General features: G+C 42.2%; 1 pseudogene; it reads right to left on the bottom strand.

Annotated features, from left to right (window-relative positions):
- Positions 1 to 1,035: 1,035 nt before the first annotated feature.
- LOC133046666 (threonylcarbamoyl-AMP synthase-like) lies at positions 1,036 to 2,425 on the bottom strand (annotated as a pseudogene).
- Positions 2,426 to 27,219: the final 24,794 nt, after the last annotated feature.

The following is a 27,219-nucleotide window of genomic DNA, read 5'->3' as shown; positions in this document are numbered from 1 at the left end:
GAAGACCTAGCCTCTCATCTTGGAGACTTTCTTCTTTATGGTAACATGGGTCTGTCCTCTTGCCTTTCCTTTCTGAAATCATATTGCTTTCAGTATTTTTTGAGAATCTAGCTGGTGATCCCAATCTGCTTACTTAGAAACTGCATCCTGTCCTCAAGAAACTCACATTCTGAATTCATGGAGTCAAGAGCAGGCCCCTTTTTTCAGTGACTATCTTCTTGATTGAGACCCTGCTGAAATGCAGAAAGCTGAAATTCACCTTTCCCAACAGGGTCAATTTGATCTATATCTCGGGCTTCTCCTGTGCTGCTACCCAGAAATCTGGGTGTTGACATACTGGAAAGATTAAAAACAAACAAACAAACAAAAAACAATGTCCCAAACAACTACATTAAACACACACACAGATTTTGCATATTTCATTGTGTGACAATGGCAAACAGCAGTCTTTAACCTTTAAGAATTAAAGGAAGCTCTTTAATTAGGAACATTTAAAACTATGAGACACTCAGCATCAAAAGAAAATACTTAAAAATTTGAAATATTAACACTTTAAGCTTATTAGAATCCTTTCACAGTTCTGAAAGGGCATCATGGGCATGTTCACATTTATTTTTTGCTTTGTTTAACCTTTCACTCTGGCCCTTTTCAAACATACAAAAACCAGAGAGAGTAGAATGCTGAATCCTTGTTAACCCAATAACCAGTTTTAACAATTATCAACTCAGATTGAATCCTGTTTAATCTGTAACATTCACAGACATTCCTCTTCCACCCTCATTGGATTTTTTTTCATTCATTTGGATTTATTTAAAGTGCACTATTAAAATTAATGGTATAAAAAGGAGCATCAAGTTTAAAATCTTACATATTTTCTGGATAACCTCATAATTTTATGAGTTTTTTCTTTCTCTCTTTTTTTTTTAAAATGCCCAACAATAATTATGTTTAATACTTGAGAGATATATATATGTAAATAAAAGCTGCAGGGTAGACACTGGATTTAAATAAAGGTATTACAGGTGTAAATCATTATACTTTGTATTATGAATAAATAAGAAAAAAGTGGCTAAAAAGAACAGCAGAGATTTTCCAACATTTTTTAATAATTTGGACCCCCCTGCCCCAACTGAGCTTACTTCCCATCATTAGACCAAAATGATGACTCTGCCAGGCAATTACAGCACAGAACCAGCCCTGGTTCAGAGGAAGTAGTGTTTGGCCTATGGCTCCACATGTTTTATCCTAACCTGGTTCCAGCTTCAGAAGCACAAAGTGCCTTTGGTCACTTGAGACTCTTAAAAAAGCATCAACTGATGCGTTAGCTGATTTGGACCTTAAATGCCACTACCCACCAGAGAAGAGGTTCTCATTAGATTGCAAACTGGTTATTTATTTTTCAAAAATCAAAGGAAGAAGAAACCTATCTGTTAACCGAACCAGGCCATCCTAGGAATGGACTTAAAATTTCTATTCAGCTTTTAGCTAATATAGGAAATTATAGATAAATTAATATAACCTCCCAAACCAGGTGTGAGGCTTAACGAGCAGCTTCTGAGTTCTGGTCTATACAGTTCAGAAAGAAACTCTGCCTTAAAAGGTCAGACTACTAACACTGTAGCCCTAGCAGCCTCTGCAAATGAGGCCTTGCCAGCTACCAGCGGTCGGACACATAGTGTCCAGCACCAGTCATTGGGCCCACCCTCCTCCAGAGTGTCACAAGCAGGATCCATGTGAGGGGAGCAGCCCGTACTCCTGGAGGATGGCTGAAGTACTTTCAAGGGCACAACCAGGACGAATGATGCCAAACTTTCCAGGCACAGACAAGTCAACTACAGTTGAGCCTAATCGACACTCTGGGCTCTGGCCGTCCCCAATGGGTCCCCCATCAATGATCAAGGACAAGTGAGGCCACAGGTCCTGGAATTCCTCAACATTCAGAGAGCTGGACTGGGAGCTGAGGTTGGCACTGGTGAGCGCGAGTGGCCCCCCAAACACCTGGGCCAAGTCCTGCATGAAGGCGTGGTCAGGAATCCAAATGCCTGTAGAAGTCGGCCACGCGGTCCAGGCATACGGCCAGCGGCTTGGTCTCGCTGCGGCCCTTGACACGGTACACGGCGCCCAGTGCTTCCGAGCAGCTCGCCGAGCGGGCCAGGCCGTACAGCGTATCGGTGGGGACGGCCACCACGGCGCCGGCGCGCAGCTCGGCCACGGCGGCCCGCAGCGCCTCGGTCCAGCCGCAGCGCTCCGGGTTTGCGGCCCGCACGGCCCCGCTCCCCGGGAGCCGCAACAGCCGGGCCCCCGGCGCCGGGCTTGGCGGGCGAAGGAGGCGCCCGCTCCGGGCTGAGCCCGCCGGCCCCTCGCTCAACCCCATGCTGGCAGCCACCGCGGCCCTCAGCCCCCTGCACGGACGTGCCGCAGACATCCCTTCTTTCTCTTTTTTAAATTGAAGTATAATTGATTTACAATATTGTGTTAGTTTCAGGTACACAACATGGTGATTTGATATTTTTAGACATTACAAAATGATCACTACAATAAGTCTAGTTACTGTTACCATACAAAGTTATTACAATATTATTTGCTATATTTACTATGCTGTACATTATTTTTTTTATAACTGGAATACATATTCCTGTTGGATTTTATAACTGGAATATATCTTGTTGGATTGATCCCTTTATCATTAGGTAATGTCCTGCTTCGTCTCGTGTTTTTAAGTCTTTCTTTGAGCTCTATTTTGTCTGATTTAAGTACTGCTACCTCAGATTTCTTTTCATTTTCATGCATGACATACTTTTTTCCATCCCCTCCCTTCCTGTCTGTGTCTTTAGATCTGAAGTGAGTCTCTTGTAGGCAGCACATATGTGGGTCTTCCTTTGTCATTCATTCAGCAATTTTATGTCTTTTGATTGAAGCGTTTAGTTCATTTACATTTCAAGTAATTGTTGATAATGTATTTGTGTTGATAATAGACTAATGTACTTTCTTATTTTGTTCTCTTTCCTTGTGATTAGATGACTGTTTTTAGTGTTATGTTTGAATCTCCTCTTTGTGTGTATCTATTATAGAATTATGGTTGTGGTTACCATAAGGTTCATATCTAACATTCTGTATGTATATATATATATATATATATATATATATATATACATTCTGTGAATAGAATACATTCTTAAAAAAAAAAAAAAAGAATACATTCTATTCTATACCATGTTAGAATAGAATGCATTCTAACAGTCCTGCTATTTTACTCTCCTTCCCACATCTAATGTTTTTGACATTATGCTTTACATCTTCTGTTTTGTGTATTGTTTAACTATATATTGTGGGTACAGATGATTTTACTACTTTTGTCTTTTACTTTACTTACTACTTTACTTACTACTTGTCTTTTAACCTTCCTACTAACTTTATAAGTGGTTGACCTACTGCCATTATTGTAGGTTTGCCTTTAGCAATGAGATGTTTTACTTCATAATTTTCATATTTCTAATTGCAGTCATTTCTTTTCCACTTATAGAAGTCCTTTTAACAATTCTTATAAGCCCATTTTAGTGTTTCTGAACTCTTAGCTTTTGCTTATCTGTAAAACTCTTTATCTCCATCCAATTTAAATGATAGCTTTGCCAAGCAGAGTATTCCTGGTTGTAGATTTTTTCCTTTCTGCTGAAAAGTCAGCTGATAGTCTTATGGGACCTCCCTTGCACATAACTATTGTTTATCACTTCTTTAAGAGTTTTTTTTCTCGATCTTTTAATTTTTGTCATTTTAATTGTAACATGTCTTGGTGTGAACCTTTTTGAGTTCATCTTGCTTGGGACTCCTTGTGATTCCCAGACCTGAATGCCTGTTTCCTTCTTCATACTAGGGAAGTTTTCAGCTATCATTTCTTCAAATAAGTTCTTTGCTCCTTTCTCTCTTCCCCTTCTGGGACCCCTAAAATGTGAATATTAAGCTGATATTGTCCCAGAGGTCTCTTAAACTATCTTCATTGTTTAAAATTATTTTTTCTTTTTTCTGTTCAGCTTGGGTGATTTCTACTACTTTGACTTCCAGTTCATAAATTCTTTCCTCTGTATCATCTAATCTACTATTGATTGCTTCTATCTCAGTAACTATATTTTCAGCTATGTTTGGTTATTTTTTATATTTTCTAACCATCTGTTAATTCTCACTGTATTCATCCACTTTTCTCCTAAGTTCACTGAGCATCTTTATGATCGTTACATCAAGCTCTTTATTGGGCAGGTTGCTTATTTCTGCTTGGTTCTTCTTCTGGGGGTTTTGACTTTTTCCTTTGCTTTGAACTTATTCCTTAGTTTCCTCATTTTGTCTAATTCTCTCTGTTTATTTCTATGTATTAGGTAGTGGGTTACGTTTCCCAATCTTAGGGAAGTGACCTTAAATAGAAGTCCTTTGGGGTCCAGCAGAACCTTCCCTCTGGCCACCAGATCTATATGTTTTAATGGCATCTCCTATATGGGCTTCATGGGCCCTTCTGCTGTGGCAGGACAGACTACTGTAGGCAAGCTGGTAGGCAGGGCTGGCTCCCAGATCAGTTGGCTGCCAGGCCCTGCCTTATGCAGTGGCTACCAGCTCACCAGCGGATGGGACAAGGTCCTGGGGCTACTAGATTATTTTGAAGCAAATTACAGACTTTATACCATTTCATTCATAAGTATTTCAGTATATATCTCTAAATGATAGAGATTTAAAAAAAAAATTACATCTAAAATATTTGAAATAATTCATCAAATGTTAATTAGTATTCAAATTAGTATTCATATTCAAATTAGTATTAGTATTCACATTTCCCCCAAATTGGTTTTTTTTAATTGTTTTTATAGTTGCTTTGCTGAAATCAGGAGCCAGAAAGTTCCACCCATTGCATTTGATTGATGTGTCTCAAGTCTTGTAATATATAGCTTCCTCCCTCTTTTCTTGAATCTTTCCAATTTACTTGCTAAATCTACCAGGTTTCTTATCCTGCATAGTTTCCTACTGTCTAGATTTTGCCAACTTTATTTCCACGCTGTTGTGTAAGATTCTCCTCTGCCCCCTTATTTCCTGTAAACTAAAAATTAAATCTCGAGTGTCATCTGATTCAGGTTCTGTGTGTGTGTGTGTGTGTGTGTGCATATTTCACAGATGGGTGTTTTCTAACATCTTCAGGAAGTATATTATTATTTGTCTCTCTTATTGTGATTTTAGCAGCAATAATTTACTTTTAAGAACTACTTACACCCAAATTTTTTTCTGAGCTGATATTACACATATTGTAAAATATTCATTAGAAACACCTGCAAGTTTTATTGCAGTCTTTGTCCATTTTCATTTCCATTAGCTAAAGAGCATTCATTTTTTTAGGCATCAGCTTCCAAAATTCCTACCAGTCATACTTGTGTGTCATTTCTTCTGCAGTGAGATGGTTACACTTGCCCTGATTTTTCCTCCACTTCCTTCCCACCCGCTACATCCCTCAGGAAGGGAATATGAAAACCTTGATGGTACCATTTGGTATTTTATAACAATTCCTTTAGTGTATTGTCTTGTTTTTCCAGTATTTTTCCTTTGCCTGTCCCACAGTGACTGTTTTCCTAAACTTTTGAACTTGCCTCTAAGATTCTGATCACCAGTTCCAATGTGTGGGTTTTCCCCCCATACCACCAAACACTTCTCTGACGCCAGCTGGATGACTATAATTCAACTCAGTTTTGAAACTATCTACTTGGAGATAGCACCAGATTCTACAAGTTAAAAGCTCAATCCCATAAGACTGCCCTACCACTTCAGATGCCAACCACGAATCTAGGTTTTTATCTGTGCTTCGGACTGATTGGTAATGAATTGGAGGTTCCCAGAGCCCCTCATTGGGTTTAATTAATATTCTAGACCAGCTCACAGAGCTCAGGAAACCAGTTTACTCACTAGATTACTGGTTCATTATAAAGCATATTAAAGGATACTAATCAATAGCTAGACAAAGAGACACATGGGGCAGGGTCCCAAACAAAGGAGCTTGTGTCTTTGTGGAGTTTGGGGCCTGGCACAGAGACACATGGAAGCATTCTGGTTTGAGAATGTTCATTAGACTCTGTCCTTTGAGTTTTTATCGAATTCTTCATTATGTAGGCATGACTGATTATATCATTGACCACTGGAGATCATCAACCTCAAGCCTCTCTCCTCCACCCAGAGGTTTTGGGGATGGGACTAAAAGTTACAACCCTTAACTATATGGTTGGTTCCCCTGGCAACAGGCATCCATCTATAGATGTTTTCCAAAAGTCACTTTTACATAAACTCTGGGGTGATTAAAAGGGATTTATTATGACTGTCGAGACACCTTTATTGCTCTTGTTACTTAAGAAATTTAGAGTTTTAGGAACTCTGTGAGAAATGGAGATAAAGCCCAAATACATATTTCTTATTAAATCACAATATCACACCTTCCTTTTCTTTCTCAATTTGATTTTCGCCCATGCACAGTATTCACAATACATGAAAGTTTCATTACTTTGCTGCTGACATCTAAAGTCCCACAAGTTGGAGGTCCTAGCTCAATCATCTCTTTTGCTTGTTTCTGATTTCTTGCCTAATCCAGGCAATGTTGACCACTCTTACTTATTAAATTTCCTTCCTTTTCTAGGCATTGCTGTTTTCTGATTTACCTCCTATCTCTCACATCACTTCTTCTTGGTCTCCTTCAAAGTCACCTCTTCCCCTGCCCATTTCTGAAATGTGACAGTTGCCCAATATTTTGTCTTTGGCTCTCTTCTCCTTTCACATGATGCTGAGCGGCCTGATTCATCCCCTTGGCTTCAATAACCAACGTAGGAGGATGACTCCCAGTTCTAGACCTTCTGCCAAGGCTTCTCATCTTAGGTCTAGGATCATGTAGCCAACTGTTTACTAGAAATCACTCTCAGACAATTCCTCCTCAATAGGAATGAGCAGAACCCATTACCTCTCATTTCCAGCCTGCCTTACCCCACACCACCACCCCAAACTTGCTTACTTCATTTTCTAGCTTTGGGAGTTACACCACTATCAACCACAGTCATCAGTTCAGAAACCTGGACTCTTCCTAGGCTCCTTTCTCCCCTATTATGGCTGATCAATTACCATGCATGCTAACTGCTCCCATTCATGCTTTGTCATTTCCTCTTTGCCATTACCATTCCCCTTATTGCCTAACTTGTTTGCCTGCCTCCTAAATTCTGCCCCTCCTATTCATTTTCCACACTGCTGCCAGAATAATCTTTCTAAAACATAAATCTGAGTTACAGCACTTCACACTTAAATTCCAAACTCCTTGATATGGCAATCTTCATTTGAGCTTTGGCCACAGTCTCTGTAGCCCACACTATGTACATTCCAAGGATCCTATGCCGTAACACATGTCAGTTTACTAATACATTGCCTGGCCCCATATACAGCAACTTTTTTGGCCTAAATATTTGCTCTTCCTCTTCTGTTGTATGCCATTCCATGCCTCTATGTGATTGTACATGCTCTCCCATCCTCCCAACCCTCTCCTGGCCCTGTCTTCCCTTTTATCACCTGGGTGGTGCTTACTTACCTTTAAACCTCAGTTCAAACCTATTTACTTCAGGAAGGCTTCTTTTGAAATGACATGTAATTAAATACCCCTTCTCTGTGTTCTTAAAGTTCCCTCCATTACTTCTGTCATAGCCATACACAGTTCAATATCAATTTATTTACCTCCTAGACTGTAAGCAATGTGCAGTAGGTCTTGAGGTTTAATATTTGTATCCCCAATAATAGACTGAGTGCCTGGCCCATCATGGGTGTTCAGTCAAGGCAAAAATGAACAAAACACAAAGGCAAATATATCATCTGATATCACTTATATGTGGAATTTAAAAAGGTGATACAAATGAACTTATTTACAAAACAAACACAGACTCACAGAGATTGAAAACAAATTTATGACTACCAAAGGGGGAAAGTGGGATAAATCAGAAATTTGGGATTAACAGATACATACCACTATATATAAAATAGATAAACAACAAGGTCCTACTGAATAGCACGGGAAACTATACTCAATATGCAGTGAAAGCGAAAGTCACTTAGTCATGTCCGACTCTTTTGTGACCCCATGGACTGTAGCCTGCCAGGCTCCTCTGTTCATGGAATTCTCCAGGCAAGAATACTGGAGTGGGTAGCCGTTCCCTTCTCCAGGGGATCATCCTGACCCAGGGATTGAACTGGGGTTTCCTACATTGTAGGCAGATTCTTTACCAGTTGAGTTATCAGAGAAGTCCCAATATCTTGTAATAAACCATAATGAAAAAGAATATATACACACACACACACACACACACACACACACATATATATATATACCTGAAACTAATACAGCATTGTAAATCAGCTATACTTCATCTTAAAAAAAGGAAGTCCTATCTCTATTCACTCACAGTGAGTTCAGGCCCTCATCATCTCTACCTGGATAACATTAATTACTTATAATTTGCTTTTTTTGATTTCAGTTTCATCTTTCAGCTCTGATCCTATCATTTTCCTCTTTAAAATTCTACCCCTCCCCAATTCTGATATTACCCCTCAGTAGGGCAGGGGTCTTAATGAAAGTTTGGATTATTGTATTATGCATATAAATGGTGTGGAGGCAGAAAACTGGTTGAGAAACACTGGCCTATAATTAAACCCAGGATCCTCAACATTTGTTTTTGTTTCTCATTTAACCTCCAAACAGTCTTGGACCCAGCTATTCTAGACCTTTACTCTTTCAATCAAACCAGAATGCCCTGGGCTCTCTTGCATTGATTTCTGCTAAGAAGGCACAATATGAAGTCTTGAATTCCTTTCTTTCACACAATCCTCATCCTTCAAAATCCATCTGAAAAGGCCCATCTTCTGTGATGCCTTCCTTGACCCTATATCCTCCAGCATGTTACAAATCTCATCACTCTTCCACTTAAGGTTCAAGCTCATATTTTAGTGACTGCAATTTATCTTTACTCCACCCTGCATCATCTAATGGAGGGAGGTGTTGATAACACTGTCCCTCACTAGGGTATAAAACCCTTAATGGAAATAGAAGGTGTTTATCATACTCATTTTGTAGCATCATCCTTGACCACTCCCTCCTGTAACCCTGAGCACTCTAGCCTAGCACAGTTCTTGGCTATCAATATTTGCAGATCTGATTTGCATTTTTCTTAGTAAAAGTGGCTCTTCTCCTACAGCCTAGTTACTAGAACTCACCAATCCCTTCATCTATAGACAGTAATTTCAAAGTCTCTTCAGATTTTCTGTGCTTTTCTTCCCACAGTAGAACTTTGGCCTTATCTCACCTTGAATCCCCAAATTCCTCACATTTCCTTCTGCCAGGACTTTACTTTGCTAGAGGAAAAAAAATATGCTACCCTAATCCTTTTTGGAAATATTCTCATTTTAGCATGCTCAAGATTTCTTTCCTCTCCTTCCTCTATATGCATACTTTAGACCCCACATTTGTTTCCTTCAAGAAACAAATCACTCTGTACATCCCTTGCTTTCATATTTTGAGCCATTATGCCTCTCCATTTCTGCTTCTCACTCTGGACAGAACGCCTTCAGCATCTCATTTTTAAATCTTGACTCTTTAAAAACTCTTATTGTCCATCCATTTTTTTTCCTCCTCACAACATAAGAATGAGAAACGGATTTCTTTTCCCTGATTAAAAAATACCTTGCTCAGATAAAGCTCAGCATCCCAGTTTTGTCCACCAGAACTCAAGTGTCACCGTTACCTTTAATCACATGTATTTTATTGCATCCATAAAGCAATAAAACATTTCAGTTCACATACTATGCAAATAGTCGGCTGCAGCCAGCTCTAACTTAGGAATAGAAACACTCGTGCCCAGGTTATTTCGTGAGGTAGGTTTGGGTTGCAGAGGACATTCCTCCTGCACTTTTCTTTTCCTCTCACCTTCTTCCTAAGGGTTCCTCTGTGGTCTCCACTTTTTCCAGTTCGCTTTTACATCATGCTTCCTCTCCATTTGGATTCTAACTGGGCCTTCCTTTCCCTTTCATTCTCTTTGTATAACTTCTGCTATTCACACTTCAGTCTGCACTGATGTGAATTATCTTTCTCTTTCTTCTCTGCAAGTTCACTGCAGATTTTGTGTGGTCTGTTTACTGCCCTGTGACTGCAGAGGGAATATGGCATAGAGATCAACGTCCTGGCCAGATCTGGGGGCTCTGCTCAGTTCCTTTCTTTTTTTTTTTAAAATTTTCCCAGCATGCTGGGCATGTGGGACCTTAGTTCCCTGACCAAGGATTGAACCCTCACCCCCAGCATTGGAAGGCATAGTCTTAATTAACCACTGGACCACTGGGGAAGTCCCTCAGTTCCTTTCTAGTTGTGTAATCATGGGCAAGTTGTTTAACACCTCTGAGCCTCTTCTGTAAAATGGGGATAACAGAGTACTTGGCTCATGATGAAGATTAACATTAGCACTCATTATCATTGGCTGTTTGATTCCAATTAGATTATGGAACATGCATCTTGCCCCCAGCATTTGCCCAACCACATAGGCCCTCATTCACTTCCCTCGCCACCATTTTTTTTCCCAGATTTATTTTTTAATTTTTTTTCCATTTATTTATATTAGTTGGAGGCTAATTACTTTACAATATTGTAGTGGTTTTTGCCATATATTGACATGAATCAGCCATGGATTTACATGTGTTACCCATCCTGATTCCCCCTCCCGCCTCCCTCCCCATCCCATCCCTCTGGGCCATCCTAGTGCACCAGCCCCGAGCACTTGTCTCATGCATCAAACTGGTGATCTGTTTCAGAATTGATGATATACATGTTTCAATGCTATTCTCTCAATTCATCCCACCATTGCCCTCTCCCACAGAGTCCTAAAGTCTGTTCTATACATCTGTGTCTCTTTTTCTGTCTTGCATATAGGGTTATCGTTACCATCTTTCTAAATTCCATATATATGCGTTAGTATACTGTATTGGTGTTTTTTTTTTTCTGGCTTACTTCAATCTGTATAATGGGCTCCAGTTTCATCCACCTCATTAGAACTGATTCAAATGAATTCTTTTTAATGGCTGAGTAATATTCCATTGTGTATATGTACCACAGCTTTTTCATTCATTCATCTGCTGATGGGCATCTAGGTTGCTTCCATGTCCTGCTATTATAAACAGTGCTGCAATGAACATTGGGGTACATGTGTCTCTTTCAGATCTAGTTTCCTCAGTGTGTATGCCCAGAAGTGGGATTGCCGGGTCATATGGCAGTTCTATTTCAAGTTTTTTAAGAAATCTCCACACTGTTCTCCATAGAGGCTGTACTAGCTTGCATTCCCACCAACAGTGTAAGAGGGTTCCCTTTTATCCACACCCTCTCCAGTGTTTATTGCTTGTAGACCTTTGGATAGCAGCCATTCTGACTGGCGTGTAATGGTACCTCATTGTGGTTTTGATTTGCATTTCTCTGATAATGAGTGATGTTGAGCACCTTTTCATGTGTTTGTTAGCCATCTGTATGTCTTCTTTGGAGAAATGTCTGTTTAGTTCTTTGGCCCATTTTTTGATTGGGTCATTTATTTTTCTGGAATTGAGCTGCAGGAGTTGCTTGTATATTTTTGAGATTAATCCTTTGTCTGTTTCTTTGTTTGCTATTATTTTCTCTCATTCTGAAGGCTGTCTTTTCACCTTGCTTATAGTTTCCTTTGTTGTGCAAAAGCTTTTAAGTTTAATTAGGTCCCATTTGTTTATTTTTGCTTTTAAAACAAATGTGTGTGTGTGTTTGGTAGAGGATGTCTCTGGCAAAGAAAAAAAAATAGTAGGTTATACATCATCCCTGTCTTTAACCATTTGGCCCAAGAACTTGGGGGTCTGTAAGGTTTACCCATAAGTTGTTGTTTGCATTATCCCTTTATTCAATGAACTTTTGAGTACCTACTATGTAACATACATTTTTCAAGGCACTGAGATTATAACAGAGATGAACAAAACTGACAAAGTTTTTTTTACCAGTCTAGTGATGAAGAGAGATATTAGTCAAGTTGATAAAGTATGATGATTATGACTACATGGTAAATATAGGTTGATCTTTGAGAAGTTCATTTATTGACCCTTGTTCATTTATTTAGCAAATATTTTTATTATTTAATATGCACTAGGCATTGTTCTAGGAACTGCTGGTCAACAAGAAAAAATCAAAATACTTGTTCTCATGGAGCGTCTGTTCTCATGGAGGTCAAATCCACAATGCTGGTCTTTACCAGCACCACACAACAAACCAGTACTTTCTAAAGGGTAGAATTCATAACACACGTTAAATCTAAAATTATGTGGGTGGTACACAGACTAATACATTAGTAGTTTTACATTTATATTTGTTATTATATTTTATCCATGATATAGGCTGTTTGTAAGAGTTTAGACAATGACTTCTTCCTAATTGAATTTAATTTTAAAAAGCTGAGTTCAGTCCAAGAAAAGGGAAGTATTTAGTAAATAAGTATAGATTGTATGCTGACTTGGAAAAAATGTTATGGTGATACATATAGTACCAAAAAACAATGCAAAACCCCCACAAAAAAGTGAAACACATCTTTCACCTGAAATAAAATAAAATGTTGTCCAGATGTCAACAGTATCATTTCATTGCCCAAACTCTCAGGGTAAACTTTTCATTATTTTAAAGTTTTATAGCTATATGACATAAACTCAGTGGAGTGGGGATGAGAGAGGTAGGGATGGAGAAAACAGATTTACATTTTTTCTTCCACTCTTCTGTAAATTGTTTGAAAGTAGGGAAATTCTTATTCATAATTTTCAACATAGTATACAGCAATTAATAAATGCTAGGTGAAGCAATGAAAGAATCAATTAATGAAATGGGAAATGCCCTATTGTACCATTCAAACTACAGTGAATGCTCTGGCCTGACTGAATGTAATTAGCCACAGGGCACCAGAAGGAACAGTCTCTCTGAACCAGTCTACAAGAACAATTTAGGACTCTGCCCTAAAAATTCAAGAGCTGCTTTTCTAATAGAAGGAACATAAAAGAGATTAACCTTTCTGCTGTGTAACTACAGACCAAGTGGTACAGCTTGCCTTATATCACTGCCATAGAGGGACAGAGATAATGAAAAACTCTCACCAAGTCAGTTATACGCATTTTCTTAAAGGACTGATTAAATTGCTAATAAGACCCTATTAGGTGATCTTTTGTTATCATCAGGATCTCTGTATTATGCTAACCATCAAAGAGAAATCATAGAAACTGCAAATTATAGACAGTTCTCTTTGAACCTATAAAAACTAAAAAAAGGGGTAAGGGGTAAGTAACCTTTGAAAAGCAGCATCCTGACAAAAAAATACTAAAATATGGTTATTTTCCATATTTTCTGCAGCTTAAGAATAAAAAATTTTTATAGCCCTTATTTAGAATGTTAATTCCTGCTATCCTTAACTGCTGAGGAAACCATATTTTCTATGTTGAGAGTTTCAAGAAGTAATAGGTAATTAATTTTTTTTGCTAATAGAAAATCCTAATAGCTAAATTTCTAAGAACTAAGGATTCAAGTATGATGAATAACCCATGTTCTTATTTTTTACTGTGACAATTTAAATGATTCTGTAAGAGGCAATCTTTCTCAGTCATAACAGTTCAACCAGGAATTATCTTCTTTCCTTTTCAAACTCTGATTGTCTCACAGTTATGAACACACAAATGAAGTTAATATCCTAGTCCTATTGATGTCATGCTTGGGTTTTCTTGTCAACTGTCATGAGAAATGCTGTCATTAGGCAGGTTGGGTAGACGCCCACTGCCAAGTCCTCTTGCCTCATTAGATCAATTTCATAAGGCTTTCTGAATCTATTTGGTAGAATGGGATCCAGACAACCACATCTGAATTAAATTCTCCCAGCAGTTACCTCTCAAAGAGCGGTCCATCTCTCTGCTCTCTTTTCATTGGCTGTGGTATGAGTTGAGTAGCATAGGATGAAGATGGATTGCTTGGCTTTTAAACTTGCCATTCTCCAAGGAACACGAATATGGTCTCCTCAATTTGAACAACTGCTGGGGGCAGGATTCAGTCCCTGATCTTGCCTAAGCTCACTGTAAATAGCTTGACAAAGGGGGAAACTAGCTTTCTTCTTCTTGCTAATACATTGATATACACTGTCTAGATCCACTTACAAGTAGTTGCTAGCCAGTCCTTTGACTGCCTTTGCAAATCAGTCAAAGGATCTACCACTTTTCTGTAACAAAACAAATGATTTCTTAGTGCTAACCAACACTTCCATGATAAAAGAGCCTTAACAAGCCTGCATTTTGTAAATCAAAACTAGTGGTAAATACAACATACAAAGCATACTGTCTTTTCAGGGACTAAATATTTACACTCACATTTTTGTTTGAGGACATGTCAGATAAGTCTTTTCCTTTCAATTGGCGTTTAGAGAACTAGCCACACAAGCTGCTCCGTACCTTCCTACATGATACCATTCCTTCCTGTTCTCCTTAACTGTACCTGCGAGGATGCACAGCTTTCTCTTTTTTCTTTCTTGTGGGTTTGTGCAGTTTCTTGATGTTTGTGACAGGCCATGATAGGGAAAACTTTTATCACCATGGGATTTGGAGGCCTCAGTAAATTGAAAATTGCAAATGAAATCCACTGGGCTTGAATTCATCAGCTATTATGTCAGATGACCTTTGGCAGTGTATCGCACAGGAAACTGTATTCAATATCTTGCAATAACCTATAAGTGATGGCATCACTGACTCGATGGACATGAGTTTGAGCAAGCTCCAGGAGTTGGTGATGGACAGGGAAGCCTGGCGTGATGCAGTCCATGGGGTCATAAAGAGTTGGGCATGACTGAGTGACTGAACTGACTGACTAAAAAAACCAAATTTCTCCCCAGCCCTTCTTTCTTCTCCAAGCCTCATCTTCAAGCTCATTTTCCCTTCTGCTCAGGAACTTGGTCCGCACCACTTGTCCCTCAGCAGAGGATCTCCGCCTTCCCTCTTGCAGCCAGAGACCAAGCCCTACCCATAAGCTTTAAAGCCACCCAAGGTGCCTTTGAAATTTGTGCCTGGTTTGCTAAGATCTCCTGGGAGTCTACTGGGTCATTGTATGTAGTACCTATGAGCAGGAGAAGATCCTATGGATGGGAAGATCCAGAATTCTTCTCGCTCTGGAATGTGTCACCAGTCGTCCAGGAACAAACAGAGCTCTAACTTCCAGGGGAACCCCATCATCCATTACAGCCCTCAGAGCTGGGTCCAGAATAAGCACAAAGCCAGAACAACATGCACTCTCAGCCAATTTCCCAAAGACCAGGACACTAGGTTTTCAATTTGAGCAGGAAAAAAGAACAATTCAAAACTTTGGGTGACCCAGGCAAATTAACTCCAAGTGAGATGACTGCCCTCTCTGGACCTTAGTTTCCTGATCTCTGGGGGAGAGGGCTGCATCTATGAGGAGTTGGGATTAGTCAATTGTTAAGATTTCTTCCATCATGAGCTTTCAAGATTCTACAAGGCAGCTCTTCCTCAGCCAGGCCAGTCACGTGCTCAGGTATGCAGGTATCAACAACCATCCTGGATTATCTGGTACAGCCATGACTTCAAATATTTTCTCTAATTCTCAAAGCATGTGCACAATTTTCACTTCAGAAAAATACTGTCAATTCGAGAGTGTCTCCAGCTCATTTATGATGACATTAGCTGATTTGTTTGCATGTATCTATTCAGTTGCAGCCCTCTGGACCAGTGCTTGATAGACTGTGTGACCCTGCTCATACCCTGAGCGCCAGCAGGTGGCCAAGCCCAGCTTGGGAGCAAAGCTTTGTTTTATTTAGCCAGCACTTATCTGGCATTTACAGTATGCCAAGTACTGCTCTGCCATGATGGGCTAAGCCACTTCAGTTGTGTTCAACTCTTTGTGACCCTATAGACTGTAGCCCACCAGGCTCCTCTGTCCCTGGGATTCTCCAGGCAAGAATAATGAAGTGGGCTGCCATGCCTTCCTCCAGAGGACCTTACCGACCCATGAATTGAACCTGCATCTCTTACATCTCCTGCATTGGCAGGTAGATTTTCTTTTTTTTACCACTAGCGCCAGCTGGGAAGTCTCAAGCACTGCTCTACAACTGTGGAAATATCAATTCATTGAATGTTCACAACCATATGAATTGAGAATTTTTATTATTACCATTTTTACATATGGGAAATGGGGGCACAGAGAGGTTAGTAAGTGGCCCAAGTCACACAGTCAGTAAGTAGCCAAGCCAGCTCTTCACCCTACTCTAAGCTGCTGCTCTCAGCTCCAGGCACTTAGGGGGAAAAGCTGGCTTTGCTGGACCCTCTGCTCTGGCTCATGGTCTATGTTTCATTCTGACTTTACTATCTCAGTAAATTTCCTCTCCAGTTTCCAAGGGTCCATCGCAGTGAATCTCTTAGCAGATCTTCAGGCTTCGACTTCTATGCAACTGTGATGTAGTGGAGGATGCTCTGTCTTCCCAGGCAAAACATGTGGGCCACATCCCCACTCCACCTTTTACTGGTCCTGGGACTTCACACACCCATCACCTGCCTCTACCAGCTCATTTGAAAATGAGGCTATTAATACCTGCTCAGCAACAGAGGGGACATCCACTGAGACCACACCTGGGGAAGTACCTTGAAAATTATAAAGTGACATAGACACCAAGGGATAACGTCAGCACCTGGCACCTTGCAGATGATAGCCATTTATTACACATTTGTTGAATTGATCACAGATGAGAAGCAACACAAAACTTAGGCGAGCCTACTGGCACAGGAACACGTCCAGCAGAGAGGGTAGCCCTTGCAATGTCCGCAGTACGGGAAACGCAAATCATCATTTCCCTAAGGCAATGTACCTTTAAAATGATCTGCTCTAAGTAGGCACCTAGTCTTCAAAGAAGCCCAGAAGCCAGAGGCTCTGGGACCCATGTGTGTGCAGAGCCAGGTGAGGAGATGGGCCAAACCACAGGCCTGGGTTCAGAGTAGAGGGTTGGGTGGGGCTGGGTGGTGGAGGAAGCTGCCTGGGATACTTAGGAGGAAGGCTTGTGTCTCCTGAGGGCGTCCATTCCCTCAAGGTGTCCCGTGAGCTTGGTTTAGTTCAGTTCAGTCACTTAGTTGTGTCCGACTCTTTGTGGACCCCATGGACTGCAGTACGCCAGGCTTCCTGATCCATCACCAACTCCTGGATAGTGTAGATTTGCTCAAACTCATGTCCGTGGAGTTGGTGATGCCATCCAACCATCTCGTCCTCCGTCTTCCCCTTCTCCTCCTGCCTTCAATCTTTCCCAGCATCAGGGTCTTTTCCAATGAGTCGGCTCTTCACATCACGTGGCCAAAGTATTGGAGTTTCAGCTTCAGCATCAGTCCTTCCAATGAATATTCAGGATTGATTTCCTTTAGGATTGACTGGTCTGATCTCCTTGCCGTCCAAGGGACTCTCAAGCCTGGTGACAAGGACCAAAACCAGCGCTGGTCAGAGCCAAGTTTTCACTAAATCTAAATAAGAGACTTAAAATACCTACCTTCTCAATCCCCGGAAATAGAAACTTGAATTCAACAGCCCCTGATTCCACCCTGAGTCTGAGGCGGGTCCAGCTGGCCCCCACTGATGCCAGCGGCAAGCCCTCCCCCCACCATGGGCTCTGGCGGGACGCCTTGGGCTTCAGGCAGCTCTCCGTTCATGCTCTGCTCAACTCTGCCAACTTGGAGCAACCAAGGAGCCTCTGAAAGTCAGCAGTGTCCCTTTCTCAATGAAAAAAAGGATTTTTTTTTTTTTAAATAATAAAATAAACAAGTTCTGCTGGCTTAGAGGGATCTCTGTGAGCTTCCAGGAAGTAATATTCCCACCTCCAGCTCATTTTCAGGGGAGGGGAAATATGGCCTGTGGGCAGAGTGGCGACTCGTTAGACACCATCAGCTCTGTGTACAGTCAAAGAAGTGGGACCGCTGGGACACAGCAGTCTCTCAGTGGTCCTGGCTGCCCCAGTGGGAAATAAACACCATTGGGAACCCAGTGGGAAATAAAGCACACATATCCAAGGGAGACAAAGTGTGGGCTTGAGGTGAGAAAGGCAGAGTCCACACCACTACATCTCCAAATATTTTTACAGGAGGTTGAAAGCAAAAAAAAAATTTTACCAAAAACTCCCCACAAGCCCAAACAAAGCCTCAGTGTGTTCCCATTTATAGCCAGTCTGATAATCACACCCTGAGCCTTCTGCAGCTGGACTGCAACTCAGCGAGGGGAAGGCGCTTCCTATAAACAAAGGCCAGCAGAGATGCCTTGCCTCCCTCCCGCTCCTCCGCCCCGCCTCTGCAGAGCCAGCAGGTCAAACAACTGCTTAACCTCTTGTGTTAATTAAAATTTTGGCTCCCTCTTGCCAAGTAAGAGCCAGAGATAAAAGAGAAATAAATTAAATAAATTGGGCATTGGAACTCGTGAAGGAAGCTTGTATGCAGGCTGCGGGCTGCTCCGTGTCCTCCCAACCCCCAAAACTGGCTCTATGCACACGGAAGCGGGCTGACATTCCCCCCACCGCCCCCCACCCCCACCCCAACAAAGCTGCAAGGGTCTGCTCTCTGGGAACACAGCATCACGCTGCCCACTCAAGATCCAAGCAAGGGCTGCAGTTGATGGAAGATGGTTTTCAGTAAGACGGTAGAAACTCGGAGACCTAATCCATAGCCAAACCGTGGGATCAGTGCAAGCTGGTTCCAGACTCTTGCTTCTCTCCCTGAAAGGGAGACTTCTCCCTCCAGTCTCCTTCCTGTTTTTTTTTTTTTGTTTTATGTACCTTCCTCCTAAACTCCCCAAGTTTAGCTTGGCTTCTCTAGCCTTCACCCACTTTCTCACCATCCCTGTGAACTCCTGTGTTCTCACTCACATCTGAACTCTGACCTCTGGGTGACACAGCTCTGGTTTGAGTTGTATAGTCACTTCTTGGCTTCTCTACTGTCTCCTCTGTTATTTACATCTTCCTGTGCTCATCACACTTTGCTTTCTTCCCCCCAGTGAGTGTGTAAGGTCCATGAAGGCAGCTACACACCAGAAGGTCTGATTCATATTTCTGCCACAGTCTATAAGATATCAATATATTTTAGAGGTTGAGTACCTCTTCAACCACATGTTAGCTATCTAGTCTCTTCCTCTCTCAAGGTCAAGCTTGGGTTCTGTTGCATCCATGTGCTTTCCTGCCACACAACCAGCACCCACCTCTCACTTTCCTGTCTGCCTTACTCTTTGCATTTTTGATGCTTCTTGTCTCATAGGTTCTAGCAGGTGTAAAGGCCGACAATGTCTTCTCTCCACCTTTCCAGCCACCTGTGGACTTCACAAAGCCTGGCCACTCAGCTGCTGCTTACTCTGTGTGTGTGTGCGTGCTCAGTCCCTTCTGTCATGTCCAAATCTTTGCGACCTGATGAACTGTGGCCTGCCAGGCTCCTCTGTCCATGGGACTCTCCAGGCAAGAATACTGGAGTGGGTTGCCATGCCCTCCTCCAGGGGATCTTCCCGACCCAGGGATTGATCCTGGGTCTCCTGTATTGCAGGCAGATTCTTTACCACTGAGTCACCAGGGAAGCCCAGCTTTACTGTTTTACAACTCCATAAAGCATGGGATTTTGTTGTGATAACTGCTTCCTGTTTTGTGCGTGTGTATACAAATTTTGATTCCTTCAGAAGCCCGTATGGCAGTGGCTTCTGGTCTACAGCATATGTATGTAGCACGTGGACACTAATTAACATAGAGTCCAGCTGCCAGCCGGAGATTTTAAGAGATCATGGGTCTATAGTCAGGACTAGGAACCTAGGCTGGATTTTGAGACAGTGATTCTGAAGCTCCTTTCTGTAGATTAGGACTTAAGTTGTTTCTGCATCATCCATGGTGTGGACCAAGCTGAGGCTAGTGGAGATGGCTGCTCCATGAGGTCTCCAGGTAGTTGATTTAAATGATTCCCATCTAAACTGGTCTTCTGAGCCAATCTATCATCCACTGTGGGGTTAAAAATGTTCACCTTCACCCCTCCATCCACACCCACAGCCCCCCCACCCCCACACACACACCAGATTAAATGAGCTCCACAACATACATCAGGAAAATCCCTCAAATTCCAAGCTAATTGACAGAGATTCCGTGGATAGTTACCAAATACTTCTCCCTTCTCTACTGAAATCAGCAAGAACAATAGCTGGCCCTCAGCCCACCCAGTAAATATCATTCCATCAGGGTTCTCTGCAACTTTTCAGTCTCTTACTACAATATCTATGAAACTCGAAATTCTCTAAAATAAGAGTCCAAGCTTAAAAGAGAAGTTTTTATGATACCTGGAAGCAGACCATTCAGATGTTTTGAGTTAATTTGGCATGACTGAAAGAATTTTCACATTTGCAAAAATATCAGAGTTCAGTTTTGGCCTCCAAAGAGCTGAAATACAGCTCTGTTTTCAAACGCTAATGAATTTGGCATGAACACTGCTTCTCAAAATCAGTGTGATTTTTGGAAGACAAAAAAAATGTGAAGTGTGAACTCATGTAATAACAGATTTCAGAGTCACAGAATGTTGAGACTAAAACAATACTAGACATTACCTTGTCCAGACCCAGCTTTTAGGTTGAGGAAACTAAGGCTTTGTCTTATATTCTTAAGTAACAAATCAATAAAAACTACAGTTCCCCAAGGCTACTTTATCCCATGCGGAGGGTTTCAGCAAAATATAAAGGAAGATAACTGAAAGTGCTTTTCGTGGGGTAGGATGGTCTGTGAAGGCAAGGTGTTCACTGGGGCTGAGACAGCGCAGAAAGAATAACAGACCAGGAGACAGAAGATATGCGCCGAGACAGGGTTCCCTGTCCTGTCTTGGCCACGTGGAAACCTCAAAATGCTGAACAAGTCCTGACTGAGTTTTAGTCTTTTCATCTGTAAAATCAGGGTAGTAATGGGGCTGTTTCATTGATGAACTGAAGCCAAGTATGTGAAGTGCATTACAAACTCTCGAATTTCTATGATCCCAGGCATACAGCTACACACGTGGGGTTGTACCCAATGGTCTGCTTAGAGTTAAGTCTCCATGGCCCCTTACTTCAATCCTTTTGCCCAACCACCAAAGTGTAAAATCCAGTTTTTGATCCTGGTTCTTTATGACGTTTTTGCCTTCTCTGATCTCAGCCTACCCAAAGAAGAGTACCCCAGGGATGCCCATTTCCAGGCTGGATCCAGCAGAGCAGAAGTACAAGCCAATGTCTCCCATTTCTGTCCCCCAGGACTGCATAGTTCTCCGACCCACAATAGTTCCTTGACATTTATCAATGTGTACGAAAGGAAACAGAATAGAATGGAGTTGAATTTTGTAAAAATGAATTCAAGTCCATCCCTCCCCAAACTCTGGTATCCCTTACAGAAAAGACCTAACTAAGGAGGTCTTCTTTGATGAGATACAGATTTTTTTAAAAATTATTTATTTTTAATTGAAGGATAATGGCTTTACAGTATTGTGTTGGTTTCTACCAAACATCAACATGAATCAGTCATGGGTTTACCCATGTCCCTTCCACTTGAATATCCCTCCCACCTCTCTCCTCATCCCTCCCCTCTGGGGTTGGTACTGAGCCCCAGTTTTGAGTTCCCTGAGTTATACAGAAAAATCCCATTGGCTATCTATTTTACATACAGTAATGTGTGTTTCCTGTTACTCTCTCCACATGTCCCACCCTCCCCTTCCTCCCCTCTCCAGCTGTGTCCATAAGTCTGTTCTGAGTGTCTGTGCCTCCATTGCTGCTGATCAGATACAGATTTTTTTAAGAGGTGAGTTCTACCTATTGCCAGAGAGTGAGGCAAATTTTTTTCTTTTTTCTTTTTTTTAAAAGTGCACTTTTCTCGGGTCTACGATCTACTTTTCCTGGTAGAAAATGATCCTTCCAGGAGGAAGTGTCTAGATTTTCTATGTGGGAGAATGGTGCTGATTCACCCCAAGCTTTTATTTGCAAACTCTCATTATGGGCAAAATTATTATTATTTCTCTTTGGTGGCTCTGAGGTTTTTCTAAGAACCATAATGAGGATACTCCTAGAAAAAGAAGACAGTAACTCAAGCAATCATTTTTCTGGTTTGCTTTTATGGTCCAGTCTAGAAACTGCGGCTCTCGCCATATTTCTGTGTGAGCCCAGCTGACTTTCCTCAGAAGGAGGTCCTCATTTAAACAGCACCTTGATACAATCATAACTCAGCAAAACCTCCAACAGGAGAGACTGGGACACTAATTATGTCTGAGTCAAAGATGTCACAAAATGTTTAAATGCCACAAAATTCTGTCAGCTATTAGCATTAGACTGTGTTGATCCAGCTACGAAGGGGTGGTCTCTCTTGGAAGATCTCAAGTCTTGACCTATGGGGTGAATTTCTCCACCTTTTGGAATACATGGGATGTTCTGGAATGTCATGGGATGCCCTCCATGCTGGCAGTTCTCGTAGATTCTGTGGGACGAAGTCTTCCTCAACACTTTTGCCTCACCTCCCACCTTCTCCACCCGCTAGAGGACGTGGCCCCACGAGGAAAGGAAGACCAAAGCATGATCTGAAAACACACTGGCAAACATTTTAGTTTTACCCAAGAGACAATCAGGAACCACTAGAAGAAAGGAGGATGACACATGAAGACGATAGTTTTGCTACTCTGTGTAACAATGGAGCCATCATATGTTTTAATGGGATTGGATCTTTGAACAGCACGCTAGAGTTTACAGAGTCTTTGCACAGGTATGATCTCATTTGACTGTGGCACCCTGAGGCATCAGCGGATTGCTGCCCTCATGTTGGAGATGAGGAAACCAGTGCTCGGAGGGTCTTCAGACCCAGGGTCCTCACCCCACCCCAGCCCCCAGCCCTTCAGCAATCCCTGTAGAGCAGGCAGCTGATAAATGCAGATCCAGCAGGTCAGCAGACTGGCCATCTCTCAGCAACACTGCGAAGGCAGGAAATGAACCCTGAGTGTCAGGCAGGAGCTAGCTCTTTTCTGCACATTTTCTCACTGGATTCCCCCAACCCAAACTTCCTGGACTCAAATCCCACCCTTGTTAGAAGTGTGCCTTTTCAGGTAAATCGTATGCTCAGTCTGTGTCTCAGTCTCCTTGGGTGTAAAATGGAGATGATGCTATGGCTTCCTTGCAGCATTAATGTGATGGTTCAGTGAAGCAGCCCGCTTATACACAGAGCGCTGTGCTGAGGCCTCAACACGTATTATCTGTATTGTACTAATATCACTCTTATCTCCTTTCTTTTTATACATGAAGAAAGAACAATTAAGTGGGAATGTTGCTGAGACTGGGATCTAGTTTGACTCCAAAGATCTTCCTTTCTTACTGCCTTCTGCTACCCCTCTCTGCTCTTTTCCCTCCTCCTGGCCTTTTCCTCCTTGGCAAGCAGCCTTTTGCCCTTCCAGGTGTTTCTGTTCCCAGGCTGCCTGTATCAGAATGATCTGAGATCCTCCCCACACGGACAGAACCAGAATTGCTGGAGCTGAGCCCCCGGAATCTGCATTTTCCACAAGCAGCACCATGGACTCTTCTGCACCTTGACAGGGGTCAACAGCCACTGACCCAGAGGGACCACTGCAGCAGCTGTCACTGCCCAGCCTGCCCCACCTCCGCCTTCATCCGGGAAGGGTTCTAAAGCCCTATTGCTGTGGGATCTCCTTCCCCTGCACATCCCCTGTCTGTTCTTTCATGATGGGCAGTGACTAGTGATGTAAGACTGATGTAGCTCACTCTGTGATGACTGATCATTCCCATCCACTTTGAGTAATGTGTCAGTGAAGCAATGCATTATTTTGCCTGAAAGTTAGGCAGACGTATCAGAGCAGCTAAGGGGTAAGGACTCAGTTGTGTCCAACTCTTTGTGACCCCACGTACTGTAGCCTGCCAGGCTCCTCTGTCCATGGAATTCTCCAGGCAAGAATACTGGAGTGGGTTGCCATTCCCTTCTCCAGGGGATCTTCCTGCATTGCGGGCGGATCCTTTACCCTCTGAGCCTCCAGGGAAGTAAAGGGTAGGGAGCACTGTGGAGAAGCAGGGGTCGAGCTACATCCATTCCATGCACAAGACCCACCATGCACAAAGATTCAACAACTACCCACTTGAAGAATCTCAAACTGGACTGGAGTCAAGCCTACAAAAATGAGATAAAACAGCAGAGCAGGCAATTGCAAAGCGGGAGGAGGGGATCCAAATCAGTATTTGTATTAGAGTTTTATCTTATCTCGAAAGTCCAGCAGATCCTTTCCAGAGAGGAGGCTGGGTGTCATTTATTCCAGCTTTGCAGATAACAGGCAGCCACCCCCACCCCCAATCCATGAGTCCACTGAAAAGCTTTTACCAGATGCTCCTCTGAGGCTGCAAAGACTGAACCTCAGAATGTAACCCTGAGGCAAACAACATCTCTGCTTTCATATCATGATGATTTCTTTTTTTTCTTTGCCTAAATTTCTTCTTAAATTGGACTTAATCTCTGCTAAAGTAAACTGCTGAAGATATCCTAATTCCTGGGAAGATATCAGAGATTGGTACTTGAGTGGGGGAAAGAGATGAGGGAGTGGGGAAGAATGAAAGGAAAACAACTATTAACTATTAAACATTTACAAGAGTTAAAAAATCACATATCATTTGGCATTTTTTTCCCCTCCAATTGTTCTGGCCCCATTAAAGGCAAGGAAAGGCCAGCCTCTCACCACGGAGAATTTGCTTGATTGTGTCTTCTCTCTTGAAAAGTGGGAAGGGTTTCCAGGGTCGGGTTTAAAAACACACGTCTTATGGACAGCCACCTTTGTTCCTAATGGAAAGGAAGTTGCTCTATTTGCCTGGGTTTGATGCAGTCTCTTATTTTACAAACTGAACTTGGATCCACTTTACAAAAGGCAGTATGTAACTATATGTGAATAACATGTGGATCAGCTCTACAACCCAGGATCTGGGGTGTGTTTTTATAACAGGACAGAAACACTGCTCTCGGCTTTATTTTGCTTGCCGGAGCTTGGGGGCAAGGAAGCAAGCAGTTGAGGGTCTGGGTGTGGAAGGAGAGGGGCGAGGATAGAAATAAAGAAGTTCTTCATGTGCCTCACCCTCCCTATGAGGGTAGGCCTGGTTTAACACCATATCATCCATATACTTTAATTTCTGGAGTAGGTTTAATGTTACTATTATAACTTTCTGTCACCCAATATTTCAGATAATGGGTATTTGGATTTGAGACTTGAAAATCCTGTCATTGCAATCGTAAATTCTGTCCTCCCTGCCCTCAGATCCCAGGTGGGGACAGTCCAGGTGAGTCATGCCCCAGAACTCTTCTTAGGCCCTGCGAGGTTACCCACTATCAGCAGCCAAACCATCTTCAGGTACCATCTAGTCTAGCTCCCCCACTTTAGAGATGGGCAGACTGAGGCCCAGTGGCCCAGTATCACTGTCATACACTGAGCTGGTGGCTAAACACAGGTAAGGATGTGGGTCCCCTGCATTTTTTTTGGTCTAGAAACTGCCTTGTTGCTCTTTAAGAGTTTACCAAGAATAGACAAGATATGAATATACCTTCTGAAGTCATCATTTTAAAAAGAAGAAAGACAAATGGACAAAAGTAAAGAAGGAAGTAAAAATAAAGAAGGGGCTTCCCAGGTGGCTCAGACGGGAAAAGCGTCTGCCTACAACGTGGGAGACCCGGGTTCAATCCTTAGGTCAGGAAGATACCCTGGAGAAGGAAATGGCAACCCACTCCAGTACTATTGCCTGGAAAATCCCATGGGTAGAAGTGGCTGGTGGGCTACAGTCCATGGGGCCACAAAGAATCGGACATGACTGAACAACTTCACTTTTCAAAGAAGGAAGTTATATCCAAGAGTGGGACAGAGGGCAGAGTGGTCTGAGCTCCATCTCTGAGATGAGACAGAACATAGTCTGGCCACTTAGTTGATGCATGAACTTGAAATTGACCTAAGCTTGCTAGGCCTTCTAACCCTAAAGAAAGTCAATGCCAAAGAATGCTCAAACTACTGCACAATTGCCCTCATCTCACACGCTAGCAAACTAATGCTCAAAATTCTCCAAACTAGGCTTCAACAGTACCTGAACCATGAACTTCCAGATGTTCAAGCTGGATTTAGAAAAGGCAGAGGAACCAGAGATCAAATTGCCAACATCCGCTGGGTCTTCAAAGCAAAGAGAGTTCCAGAAAGACATCTATTTCTGCTTTACTGACTATGCCAAAGCTGTTGACTGTGGATCACAACAAACTGTGGGAAATTCTTCCAAAGATGGGAATACCAGACCACCTGACCTGCTTCCGGAAAAATCTGTATGCAGGTCAAGAAGCAACAGTTAGAACTGGACATGGAACAACAGACTGGTTCCAAATTGGGAAAGGAGTACGTCAAGGCTGTATATTGTCACCCTGCTTATTTAACTTACATGCAGAGTACATCATGAGAAACGCTGGGCTGAATGAAGTACAAGCTAGAATCAAGATTGCCAGGAGAAATATAAATAACCTCAGATATGCAGATGCACCACCCTTATGGCAGAAAGCAAAGAGGACCTAAAGAGCCTCTTGATGAAAGTGAAAGAGGAGAGTGAAAAAGTTGGCTTAAAACTCAACATTCAGAAAACTAAGATCATGGCATGTGGTCTCATCACTTCATGGCAAATAGATGGGGAAACAGTGGAAACAGTGACAGACTTCATTTTTGGGGGTTCCAAAATCACTGCAGATGGTGACCGCAGCCATGAAATTAAAAGACATTTGCTCCTTGGAAGAAAAGTTCTGACCAACCTAGATAGCATATTAAAAAGCAGAGACATTACTTTGCCAACAAAGGTCCGCCTAGTCAAAGCTATGGTTTTTCCAGTAATCATGTATGGATGTGATAGTTGGACTATAAAGAAAACTGAGTGCCGAAGAATTGATGCTTTTGAACTGTGGTGCTGGAGAAGACTCTTGAGAGTCCCTTGGACTGCAAGGAGATCCAACCAGTCCATCCTAAAGGAGATCAGTCCTGGATGTTCATTGGAAGGATGGCTGCTAAAGCTGAAACTCCAATACTTTGGCCACCTCATGCGAAGAGTTGACTCGTTGGAAAAGACCCTGATGCTGGGAGGGATTCGGGGCAGGA

The sequence above is a fragment of the Dama dama genome, chromosome 25, assembly GCF_033118175.1.
Source record: "Dama dama isolate Ldn47 chromosome 25, ASM3311817v1, whole genome shotgun sequence".
NCBI classification, from domain to species: Eukaryota; Metazoa; Chordata; class Mammalia; order Artiodactyla; family Cervidae; genus Dama; species Dama dama.
Note: the sequence above shows the minus strand (reverse complement) of the source record. Positions and strands in the feature narration are given on the sequence as shown.